Source organism: Manduca sexta, chromosome 8 (assembly GCF_014839805.1).
Source record: "Manduca sexta isolate Smith_Timp_Sample1 chromosome 8, JHU_Msex_v1.0, whole genome shotgun sequence".
NCBI lineage: Eukaryota > Metazoa > Arthropoda > Insecta > Lepidoptera > Sphingidae > Manduca > Manduca sexta.
The window spans coordinates 6,176,001-6,188,949 of record NC_051122.1 but is presented as its reverse complement, the minus strand read 5'-3'; the positions used below and the strand labels follow the sequence as shown (position 1 = coordinate 6,188,949).

At 33.8% G+C, this 12,949-nt stretch overlaps 1 protein-coding gene across 1 annotated transcript in view; it reads right to left on the bottom strand.

Moving 5' to 3' along the window:
- LOC115446735 (hemicentin-2) overlaps positions 1-12,949 on the bottom strand; it is a 107,052-nt gene that overhangs the window by 51,495 nt on the left and 42,608 nt on the right. The gene's annotated exons all lie outside the window — the stretch shown is intronic.

Sequence of the window (12,949 nt, the reverse complement as noted above, 5' to 3'; positions counted from 1 at the left end):
GTGGGCCCTTAGGATTTGAATCTGCGGACATTCGTCTCGGCAGTCCGTTCCACAAGCAATTAGCCTATCGCCGCTGTACTCAATGGTTTACAGTTAATAAATATCCAAAACACACGTTACCTATAATTCAAATAAATGTCACATCATACTAGTCTGAAAAACAATACTATCATATTTTCACAGTATTTTTGTTCTACGATAATTACAATAAAAGCTAAACACAATAAAAATATGTTTGCCAGAACGGCATAATACGCTTTATCGCTATTGATAGACACCATTCCGGTCGAAGTAATTTGGTTTAGCGGCTAATTTTGATTTATATGTTGTATAAATAAGAATTAACTTCTCATTGTCGCTAATGGAGGTCGATTGGGCGATAAATGGCGAGTTATTACGCTCCATGTGTTTATTTCTGCGGGAATTTGAGCTTTATGTACAATATTTATTTTATTAAAAAGGTGGTCGGTAGATGTTTTTAGTTAATTAAATATTGTAGAAATACCTACTTTGTAGACAATAGACATAAGGCCTATTTCGCAACTTCTGGGTAAATGCCACTATTCACATAAAAGTATAAGCCGAACAAATATAAAAGTCACACTCTAATCTATGCTCTCAGATAAACGGTTCCTTCTAGCATTAGCTGATTCTTATAATAACTGTCAAATAAAATTTACTTAAATCTTTTGAAACAGGTCCATAATATCAGCACGATACGAACGCTTCGATTAGACTATGGTACTATAACCACTGTCTTATTAAATATATTTCTGAAATGACAGTTTTTTGCTCCTTTCCTTTAGGTCAGGAACGTAACCATTATTTTCCCGATTTAGTGGTTATTTCTGGTCACCTACAAAATTCTATTATTCCTGGAATATTCAGTATTATAATACAAACCAAAAAACATGGTTATTTCAGTATAATAAACAATTTTATAGTGATAACTCAAATTCCAAATGGCTATCAAAACGTCGGGCCCTAAACTTGTCTAAAGGCAAGAGAATTCAATTACTCGTAAATACGGTGTTAAATTCCAGTACACCTAGTATCGAACTTAAAAAACAGAACTTTGTGCGTTGGCGTCAACGTCACGTATAAACAATTGTAAGTTGCTTTCGTTCTAGACACCTTCAAGCCGTAAAAGAAACGGTTTCATCTCGCCCCAAGGTCAAAAGCGTAGTGTACTAAAACAGTCTTCGTGTGCGAATAACTTAAAACCGTTGTAAAACTTCTCCCAGATTCAAGCTATAAAGGTGAAAAAATGACTGCTATAAAACTTGATCTTACATGAGCTGGGTTTAAAAAATTCTTGCTAAATTTAATTTAGAATAAAAGTGCATTACAAAGCAAACAAAACTGCGAAACAATTATTACTCTTCTTGTAATTAAAAACTGCGAATATGTTTTGTACGTTCTTATTTTTTTTTTGAGTTCGGCCGTAACAGTAATGTGTCTGGCTTACATACGAAAATACATTAATTTGCATTACTTTTACAGAGGTATTTCGAAACACAAAATTATTATATGTTACCCATAAAACTTTTTCACTAATTAAAACAATAAAAAATAGCTAGCTTATCTAATAACCTAGATGTTTAATAAGCATTTTAGATACAAATTGAAATTTACTACCGACGCTTAATTCGAGACCGCGAGATTAGGTCTATCCGAAGCCCACCTGAAGGTAATTAGGATGTAATAGAATAAAGCAGTTGACTCTTTTATCTACTTCCTAGAACAGTTTGTGTTAAGTCTTCTTTACGAGGAATTTCACTTTAATTAACTTATTAATACTCGTCTTTGTTATTTCAAATTTCGAGGTTTCTTTGTTGTTTTAATAACGATTACAAAATTGGTTTTCAACAGAAAATGTCTATTTATATTTTTTGAACTGACTAATTATATTACATTTACGTAATTATTATAATTACTTTTATTTCTACTTGATGTATTATGGCACCGTAATTGCTTTCCGGTTCAATAATTGCCGAGTCTGGGATTCTAATTTGGAATTAGTGCACATATCGACTGCCTCTCCCATTCACGTCATTTTGTGGTTCTATAAACTCAGTGCTCCATGTATGCATTGAATGCAGTTGTACCACTTGGAGTATGCAGACGTAACCTTCTGTTGTTATGATTATGCTATATTATGTTATCATTAACAGTTGAGAGCCTCACGTTTTAGTTATGATTCGATTTATGTGGTCATACACACATACTCACGTCTTTTATTTCAGATGGGGTAGACAGAGGCGCAATTAGTGCACCCACTTTTCGCCATGTGTATTCCGTCCCATGATGTGATGGACGGCAAGACTATCGCCATACCGGACATAAATTTCAGACTCCGAGCTGAGAGACTCCAGGCTGATGATGAGTTTAAAAATCCAATATCACTTTGTCCGACCCGGGGATCGAACCCGAGACCTCAGCACTGCAGTCCTACCGTAATATAATTACTCGATTGAAGCATTTATGGGATTGTATAGATGAATAAATAGAAATTTAATCACAATTGATGATATTATTAGGCTTCTGAAAGCACTAGAAGTTTTTAATTTGATTATATTTAAAGCAACTGTTCTGGAATAGCCATTTGTCCTGTCATTATGTCTATGATACACCGTTATTATTAATTAATTTATTTAAAACTTTATTATACACTATAAATATTAAAAAAAGAACAAATGTGTATACATATGGTGAAATTAATTAAAACATCGGTGGTGCAAGTGGCAGTCTTATCGCTCGAGGCGATCTCTACCAGATAACCATTGGATGGTCATGATAAAAATAGTGAAAAGGGCAGTTTTAATTTTATTAAAGTTTCTTATTATCTACGTTTTAAACTTAACCAATCGCTTTTGTGATGTAAAAAGGCTTTTCATTCAGTAGACTCTGGTATATACGAAGTACATTAGACGTAGGTGGTATAAGCAATCCTTTTGCTCTTATTTTTATTAATATAGCACCGCTCGTAATTTGAAATTTCTGTTAATTAAAATACAAGTTATGCAGTTTCGTTCCTTACTATTAAATGGCAACAATTATTTACCAAAAATTCGACGAATAGCTTCTCCTTCTACTACTTTGGCAACATAAAACTTTTGGTCTGATATTTTCAGCAATCAGTACTGGGCCCTTATTCTGTATGATAGTATAAACGCGTAACGCGGCCGTGTCATGTTATCTTCGAGAAATGTGCGTGGAATGGTATTCTGTAAGCCAAATTTCTATAGTCCTAAACATGATGCGTTGTGTTACGTGCTTGTTACACACTGTTAAAATAACGTGCGGGATAGAGAATAAGGCCCCAGGGCCCTTATTCTGTATGAAAGTGTAAACGCGTAACGCGGCCGTGTCATGTTATCTTCGAGAAATGTGCGTGGAATAGTATTCTGTAAGCCAAATTTCTATAGTCCTAAACATGACGCGTTGTGTGACGTGCTTGTTACGCACTGTTAAAATAAGGTGCGGGATAGAGAATAAGGCCCCTGGCGTAACATTTTAAATTGAACTTTTAGTTTTTATCGTAACCCAAATGATAAAATATGTGTAATGAAATCTCGAATTGAAAAGATATTTCTATTTCACAGAATAAAAAAAAAGTAAGTAGAAAACGTTCATTAAGTGCAGTCGCTATGACCTCATCTGCAGTCGGACTGTATCAGGCGTTTCAGTATTCAATTGAACCTTTTTACACATGTTGCCGTTCACACAATCCATCTTTTTCTTTGGTCTTGCTCTTTTATACTCTCTCATTTATATCGATTTATTGGTTTAGTAGCAATGTACTTGTGCTGTAAAATGTTGTAGACCGACCCTGAGTTTATCGTTTTCAGTCTTTGGAAGTTCACTGGTGAACAGAGACCTCCCTAAATCCTCCAGTTTAGGCAAATAAGTCTTTATGTGTTTTAGATTGGAGAAATTCGTGAATGCCCCGGTCTATTTACTACTTGTATTTTTAAACTGAAATCATGGAAAGTAAAAATTTATACAGATCGTGCTTGAAATTGACCACAGAAAATCAGCATTGTGCTGTGGTTCGCGTTACAGCTCAACAAATTATTTTTGTTGAGTGGTCAACTACATGTCACAGCGACGACGCGGCATGCAGACTCCCTCAGGTCTTTTTTTTTTGCTTTTTATTTTAAATTGTCATCAGGAGTGTACGTCATATTTGTTGTAAGCTGTGACAAATAAATGTGTTTTCTTTCTTTCTTTCTTTGCACCTCTGCCTTCCAACGTAGTTATTAATTTCAAATTTTTAATATATTATGCAAATATTGATGAAGTTGATTCATAGTAAGAATTGATTTAAAACATACAAACGATATTATCACAAATCCTAAAATAGATATCAAAGACAGATTTGCAAAAGCTAATGGTACGCAAGATGGCGAAGTTAATAGCCTTACTCACCAACATTCCCCTAAGTTATTCCGCCCTGTATCATTATCTATAAATCGGCAACGATGTTAAAATCCCCAAGTTAAGTGGATTGTCTCGTATCTCTATCCTTACAATCGCAAACGGAATTCTAATTGCAAACCAAAAGCCGTGGGACGTAACACCATCGCAATTAAGGGCTTTTCACACCGCACGCCAGCGAATTTGGTGCGGAACAAATTTCATTTCGCTTCTTGTGCGTTGAGAGCAGTGCTTGCTAGCTACTTTCGTGTTACCTTTTTGAGTGGCACGCTGATTGAAATTTACGTTGTCGTGTTTATTTTTTAATGTATTGGTTTTTACTGGCTAATTTCCGAAAAACGACATGAAGGTTCTCTGTGAGAAATCTTCCAAAGCTACGAGGGTATCAATTGGACTTTTTTGGGTAAATAGGTTCCCTTTGTATTTCTTTAGGTGTGTTTTGTGTGTTAAGTAAATTAACGTAGATATCGATGGATTATTTTTCTGGATCAATCCCTTTGATCTTCGTATTACTAATTTATAATACCCACAGCGCAGCAAATGTTAGTGCGTCTGCAATCTCTGCTTTGCTCATTATGAAGAATTCTTTAACATCTAGATTTAATTTATACTAAATTAAGCCATTTACGTTATAAATTATTAAAAATATCTTTATTGTTGCTTGCTTAAGTTATAATGTAAAGCGACATTGTAATACAAATGTACAAACTATTTCAATAATTCAAGCCCTCTAGCTTAGAGACCACTGTCTCATTACTGTTGGTCTGTCAAAGGAGCTCTTCACCTAGCCTGCAAAGGCTGACAGTAAAGTTACCGCCGCCACAATTAAATAAAACGGAAATTATTCAAAAGAAGAGCAGCTCCTTGTAGTGAAGGAAGGCCATTGTCAGGGTACTTTAAATGTAAATATAAATGAGAATCTTTTTTATGGTGCTGCATCATGCAAATGTTGAATGTTATATTATTTCCAGAATTGTACTGATAAGGTCTCTCAGCTTCAAGGCTTTACGAAATGTAAATATATATTATTGTGTGTTTTTTGTTAGCATATCAGGCATAAACTCCTAATTGGATTACTATAAAAAATTATAGTTACATAAACCAAGTCCATAATTAAAATATAGATAATTTGTTGCGAGAAAAATGCAACAAGAAAAATATTCAGCGAAAATTCTTGCTATACATAGTCGCAACCAGAAACAAATTAAATATAAATATTATAGAGCACTTCTAGATATTTATAACAAAATCATCACTCCAATAATCATATAAATCCAAGTATAAAAATAAATTGGTTATCATGATCAGCTAAAATAACTCATATATTTACAATACCGTCTCGTATAGTGTGTACTCTACATTACACCAAGATAAGGGATCTAAACCAACATCCATAAATAATTCATTACGTATATTAAACTGGAGCGTCATGTTGATTTGGATTGTCATTTCTGTATATGAAACCGTCTTTGAAAGTAGCTGTCAGTGCTATTAATATTGATACGGATTTGAACAGTTTCCCTTAGACGAGTATTTGTGATGTAAATTATTAGTTTCGTTTGTTAACACACATCAAGTGTTGAGAATATTTAGTTAATAAATTGGTTATTTGGTAAAGGTTTAAAGGCTGATAGAATGTAGTTTTGTCGTGGTTTAATCACATATAATACTATAAACGATGAAGCGTCAGAATTGTTTTGTCGATTAATTGATAATAAAATATGAGAACGAAATATATTTTTGTTGTATTTTTGTAAAAAATTACTTATGTAGATATGAAGTTAAAATAACTCTTAAAAGTTGCACAAGTATCACATACGATATATTTCTATGTATGAATATAATTTTATATATGGATTTCAAGCAGTATTATTGGGATTGACTTTGCTATAGTTGATACTGAAAAGATAAATAATACTAAATATAATTCAGAGAATAATATAAAACATACATTTTGTTCCACAATTTCTGAATTAAGCTACGCATCACATAAACGTGTTATCCGACCGAATTCAAAAGACACACTCTTTTCTATGCTCCCAAATAAATGGCAATACAATAAGTATTATCAACATTATCCGTTTAATACGATAACTGTAGAAGATTTTTTTCTTGAAAAAATATAGTTAAATAATAGTTTAAAAATAATCTTTATAGGTTTTTTCTGTCCTATTGCCTTTTGTAATCAAAACTGTTACAAAATACTCATTAAGTATAAATAGCATGATCATACTTTATTTCAAACTAAAAACAAGTTCAATAAAGTAAGTACTTAAGTATTGTATTTTATTTAAGTCAAATTATGAAAACAATTACCGGTGGTCTAATAAAAATGCTCTTATTAACAAATAATGTTTATTATGGATGTAAAAAATTGTATTCTAAGATATTATAATAGTAATAGTAGCCTTGTATTTACTGTTCCATTGTTGGACACGAGCTTACTGTACTACTGAGAGGGATTAGGCCTTAGTCCATGCTGGCTTTGTGCGGATTGGCAGATTTTACATACCCTCAAAATTCTTACGGACGACTTATCAGGACTCCTTGTGTATGTACGTTTCTTTGTGATGTTTTCCTTCACCGAGCAAGCGATAATTAATAACGAAAACACACACAACTTTAGAAAAGTCAAAGGTGCGAGTCCGTGGGTTTTGAACCTGTGGAGATTCGTCTCGGCAGTACGTTCCACTCCCAACTAGGCTATCGACGCGTATCCTTAAATAATTAAAGGTAATTCGACAATAAAATGGGAATATTTAGAAATGCCCACATTATATCATAACGTATTGTAACAAAGAATGAATAGTGTTACGGATGCGAATAATACGCAATAAGCCATTGTTACTCCTAAATTGTATGTTCAATGTTGACTATGCAATAAAGCCATTAGTAATTAATATGGCGAAATTGGACAATGCGAGTGAAATGTCCTAATTATTCCGTTTTCAATTAATCATGATGATTTTCTTTTGATCAACTTTAATACTTTTAAATACGTCATGCATTGATCTTAATTAATATTCTAGGTTTTACTCACGTCTCTACTATTGCTGGTTGGTTATGTAAAATATGTAATTTTTCCTATAAAATAAATATTGTCCATTCGAATCTTTGCGTCCGGTATGGTAATAATGCTCTATCACATCATGGTACGGAAAAAAGTGGGATCCCTGGTTGGATCTCTGTCTACCTCTTCGAAGATAGGGCGTGATGTGTGTTAGCTTTGTTTTTTGAACCGGATAATTTGTCATTACTATGTGAGTGTGACCCAACACCATGGAATAAAATTGGTTTAATTTTTTTAAGATCCGGAATATATAGGTACATTTTTTAGCCGTTCTCAAATGGCCTCTCCTAGTTGTAGGCTAGCTGTAAAGCTAGGAGTTACTACACTTTGGCCTTTATCCGAAACATGTACGTACAGTTATAAAACTCATTAAAATCCATTTTCAAAGTTTTGTCCACATCAAAGGTACGAAATTTTTCAGCCATTTACAATGCGTAATCATTTTATTCTCACGAAACTCGTGAAATTTATATCTGTATATAAAGTTACAGCGTATTTTCAGCCCTCAGTGATAATAAAAATAAAATTTTAAATTCAACAAATTTATATGAGAGTTTTTACCGTTATGAAATTGGATAGTAATATTCTTATTATATAAAATTCTTAATTAAATTGTAAGTTGGAAAATATTATTAAATCAAACTACATACGAAACAGATTTTTTAGTTTATTTTTGCTAATATTAAGTGAAAGTTCGTGAAGATGTTTGCACCCGCAAAAACTGCTAAATGAATTATTTTGTTCTGATTGGGTATCGATCTATTTCTATTTAATTTGCCTTGTATTCTAGGATATGTGAAAAAAATAGGCAAAGATGATTTTTAATTTTATAAATAATATCACTGATAATTTCGATCCTCAAAATGTTTACTAAATGTTATTTCTTTAATAAAAGCCTTAAAAAGTAATAGAAAGTTTTATTTTCATATGTTTTTGTTATACAAGGACGGCAAAGTGACCCTCAGCACCGAATGTTAAGTGTAGTAGAGTCCAATAGAATATCGACTGAGGAGAAATGATTACCCCTCAGCAATCGACATAATTATGTCGGCCTGTTACACAGGATGATTCCGGAGCGCGACACATTTACAACGGCCACTATGTCGGGCTTAACGCCTTGTGTACGGTGGTCGCTATCCAGGGGGATATAAAATATATCCTACCACCAACATTTACCACTATATCGTTCACTAAATAAAAGTGCCAGTATTATTTATATAATGGCTATATTAGCCACTACCATTGTCTTCATTATTTATTAAGATATTTGTTATTTCATGTTTGTCTTAAAATATTAATAGCTTTGGCGTGGGTGCTATATAATTTTCACTATATTGTTTAATACAAAAGGATCAGGGATAATTCTATTAAAACGAACTTTTAGCTGTTACTGGAGAGAAGTTTTAAATTTAGAAATTAGTATATTTTTATTTGTATCTAATTATATAAAAGCGAAATAATTACAGAAAGTGTTGTAGCTGAGTATTTTCTGCAGTGGTGGTTTTTCTTTCAGAGTTTTTTTGTGGATTGGACCCCGCAATTAACACTAGGGAATCCCTGCGAAAGGGATATTGGAATCCCAGCTTAGCGACTGCAGGGGCCTGGACGAAAGTTGGGAGAGGATATCTGAGAGAGGGAAGTGTGGGAGAAGGAAAAGGTACTCCTTTAGGATAGGCAGATGAGAGAAGACCAGGAAACGTTCGCGAGCCCTCATAGGCCTCAATGTGTAGTTAAAACCATGAGGTATATACACTGAAATTTGTACCCAGAGCCGCGGCAAATGTCTCCCGCACATGCGCGTGCATTCGGTATGAAGACCGAACGCACAAGAACTGCCTCGTGGTCGTGGCATTAGTTGTGATTACAGTTATTGCTTTGAATAACAAGACGAGCTTGCCGTTCGCCTTATGGTTAACGATACACCGCCCGTAAACAGTAGAAACACCCTAAATTATAAACTGATTGTTTAATATTCCACTAGGCTCGTCATCCTAAGGCTAAAGATGTTATCTTATTATATCCAGTAGTTACACTGGCTATAATGTTCTTCAAGCTGGAACACAACAGTGACTAAACATCTGAGTGTTTTGTATCTAGATGAAAAATTCACCATAACACTTGGTTCCGAGGTTAGACGTTGTGCGATATACCATCAGATACGTCGCTAGCTCGTCTGCGTTTGGAGGAATCTAGTATAATATTGGCGAACGACGAGCTTAGTTGTTTCATGAACATCCACTCATACCAACAAGACCAGTATTCCATACTACACAATTTTCTATTAGCTTTCATGTAATATTTCTCCCGCTGACATCAATGTTCGCAGGACTCAGTTCTGCATATTTAATGCCAGAATTGGTTTTCCTTCGAAATCGTAAACCTGTGTATGCATTCACATTGTATGTATAAAAATAGCACATATAATACATATATATCAAAAAGCACATATTCTAAAATATATATAACATTACTTAGAACGGAGCCTTTAAAATATATTTTTATTTATTTGCTCCGTAAAACGAAATGGTGCGTTATAGTAATTACCTATTGCTTTATTTTAATAACTCCGATATGTACCGGTTGTACTGTGAAGATAATCTTGATTATTTAATATAACAACAAAATCGACCGAGTCAATCTCCGTACCTATTAAAAAAAACAATATAAATAAGTAACGAGTGGAAATAAATAAATCCAGTGAGTATGTAATCAAAGTGATTGAAATTTTACCAATTTTTAAGGAGCCATCGGTTTATAACAAAATCGATGTAAATAAAAATGGCTAGCAAAGAGGTGCTTCATACAGCATTTTTGTGAAAATTCTATACTCGCTCGCACCCTGTTCGTGTGAGCACAAAATGATTGTTAGACACCGCTTTTATACAGTTCAATTGGAATGTTCCCGGTGAAAGAGTGAAGTGTTATAAATTGCTTTGCATTGTGTTATGAAATAAAGGTTTAGTTTTTTTTATTATAAAACTAATCGAGTATAATTTACTAGTGGTAGGTCTCTCATATGTGAGAGTCCGCCTGGGTAGGTACCACCGCAATGTCTATTTCTGCCGCTTGGCTGCAGTTTGTAGTCACTGTGTTTCGGTTTGAAGGACATTGTAGCCAGTGTAACTACTGAACATAATAAGACTTAACAACCCATTTAACTTTATATCTCAGGATCGCGTGCGCAGCCGAATACCAAAAATAGTTTGTAAATTCTAATTCAAGGTGTTGGATGGTGTTTCTACTGTTTATGGGTGGTCGTTTCGCTTACCATCAGGCGAACGGCAAGCACGTCGCGTCATTCGAAGCAATAAAAAAATATATATTACAAAAAATACTACATAGAGTTCAACATGACCTTAACCACCGAAGAATTTTAATGAATTGATATAAATAAAATCTAAACTTGATTAAACAAGACAATAAAGAAAGATATGCTTTCTATCTTTCTTCGTATACAGCTATAAAAATAAAATCGAACTCAACGAAACGAAACACGACCATGAATATTACAACAGGCAATTGTTTGAATTGCTTCGTTTCCATTACAAAAACGATGTGAATTCTTACGAGTCATATCGCAAACACAATTTTCTTTCGCGCGCCTGGTCTAGATAAGGTATAAATCATCGTGACGTCACCCGTATGCCTAGAACGAATCCTCCATTACCGCGCGTTGATCGATCGCACTTACAAACGGATATTGAGTTAGCTGAACACCTTACGATATCGAACGTATAAATCATAAGCTTTGATATGCAAAACGGATGATTTTGAACAAACCCTCTGTGTTTACTCAGGCCGGAATTGAAAGTCCCCTTCCTGATAATCTTCCGGTATCTAAGTTTGCTTCCAGGGGTCATATAGATTTGGTCATAAGTCAATTTTAAGAGAGATCTATTTTACTACTCGTATGCTTCAGTCAGTAGATTCATTTTTTCAGATAAAATACTTTCTTATTAGCTTCCTTTTTTTCCTCATTATTTGGTAACTTATTCAGTTTCTATTATAAGAGCATATTGGTTTTCTATAGTCACTTAACATCAGGATTTATTTCCTCATTGGCTATTATAAAAAATCACGGAAATAAGAACGTCTAAAACACTGTGAACAAGAGATCACGTCAAAACATCGGCAAGATGTACCTTTGGGTTTACAAAAATAACATAAAATCATGTATTCGACCAGCAATCAAATGAAATAATTTACCCATTCCAGATTTCTTTACGCAAAAAGGTGTGCCCAGATTGATTGACAAGGGTTGAACCCGAAGATGGATAGCACACGCTTTGGTGACGGAAATCTCGACCCACTATAATTCAAAGAGCACCAAATTTTATTAGTTTATACGGTAATAAATGTGAAGTAATAAACATTGTTAGCTGAATAGATTTCCAGGAAAATACATCTCATAGTTTACTTCTACAATATCTATTCTCTCTCGAAATCTCATTTTTATTCTAGTGGATTATGGAGTATGCATTATGCGAAGGGTGGGCTGATGTCATCATTATTTAAGAAGCTAAAGGAATACCGTGTTTAGTTTGTGCACAGGCTAATGCAGGGGATTATGTCATCAATCGGTAAGGAGTGATCTAATTTTCTTATTGCATACAAGAAAATATCTTGTACAGTCTTTGCATACATATAAAATTTAAGATAACTTTTTCTTTATGTCTGAGAATACTTCTGACATTCTACTTTAGGAAATAAATATGTATGAGGTTGGTTACAGCATTCATGTGCAAACCCAATTTTAAAATTGTCAACGTCAACATATCCAATGTTCTTATGTTTGTATTGTTTCGTTTGTGTGTTCATAATGTAATGCGGTGCCAATAGAATAGGAATGGATCGCAACAATATTATAAATTTAAAGTTTTGACTCTGAATTGCCTTTAGCTGTTGAGTTTCGAACAGTAACTTGATTTCAATTATTATGATTTTCAACAATGACTCAAGTAAACCGTTGATTTTAGAGAAGATAAAGACACTTTATATCAGTGGCTAGCGGTGACATTTTCCAAAAGAGAGCCCGACACAACATATAAGTAATACTTTTATGCAGAAATACAGTTGCCAAATCGTTCCAATAATAATTAGATTTTACATAAGTTACAAAAGGGAAGCCGGCAGGCATCGGGTTACATGAAACCTTCGCCTATGTAATGAATTCATACGCAATGAAGCCGATACCAACATTATTAAAGCCGGCGAAAGTTCCCTTGATCCATGAGAATCCAAAAATTCCAGAACATCGTCAAATAATTCATTGAACGAAGTTTTACCCAAAGAAATTAGATTGTTTTCATACGCAGTTCTTTATACTTCACGATAAAAATACGTCGCAAATATGTAACATGTTTTTCATTGGTAAAAGGTAGCGCGGCCTACAGAACTCGCGTAATAGAAAATATGGCTTGAAAAAAGATTACTTTTAAC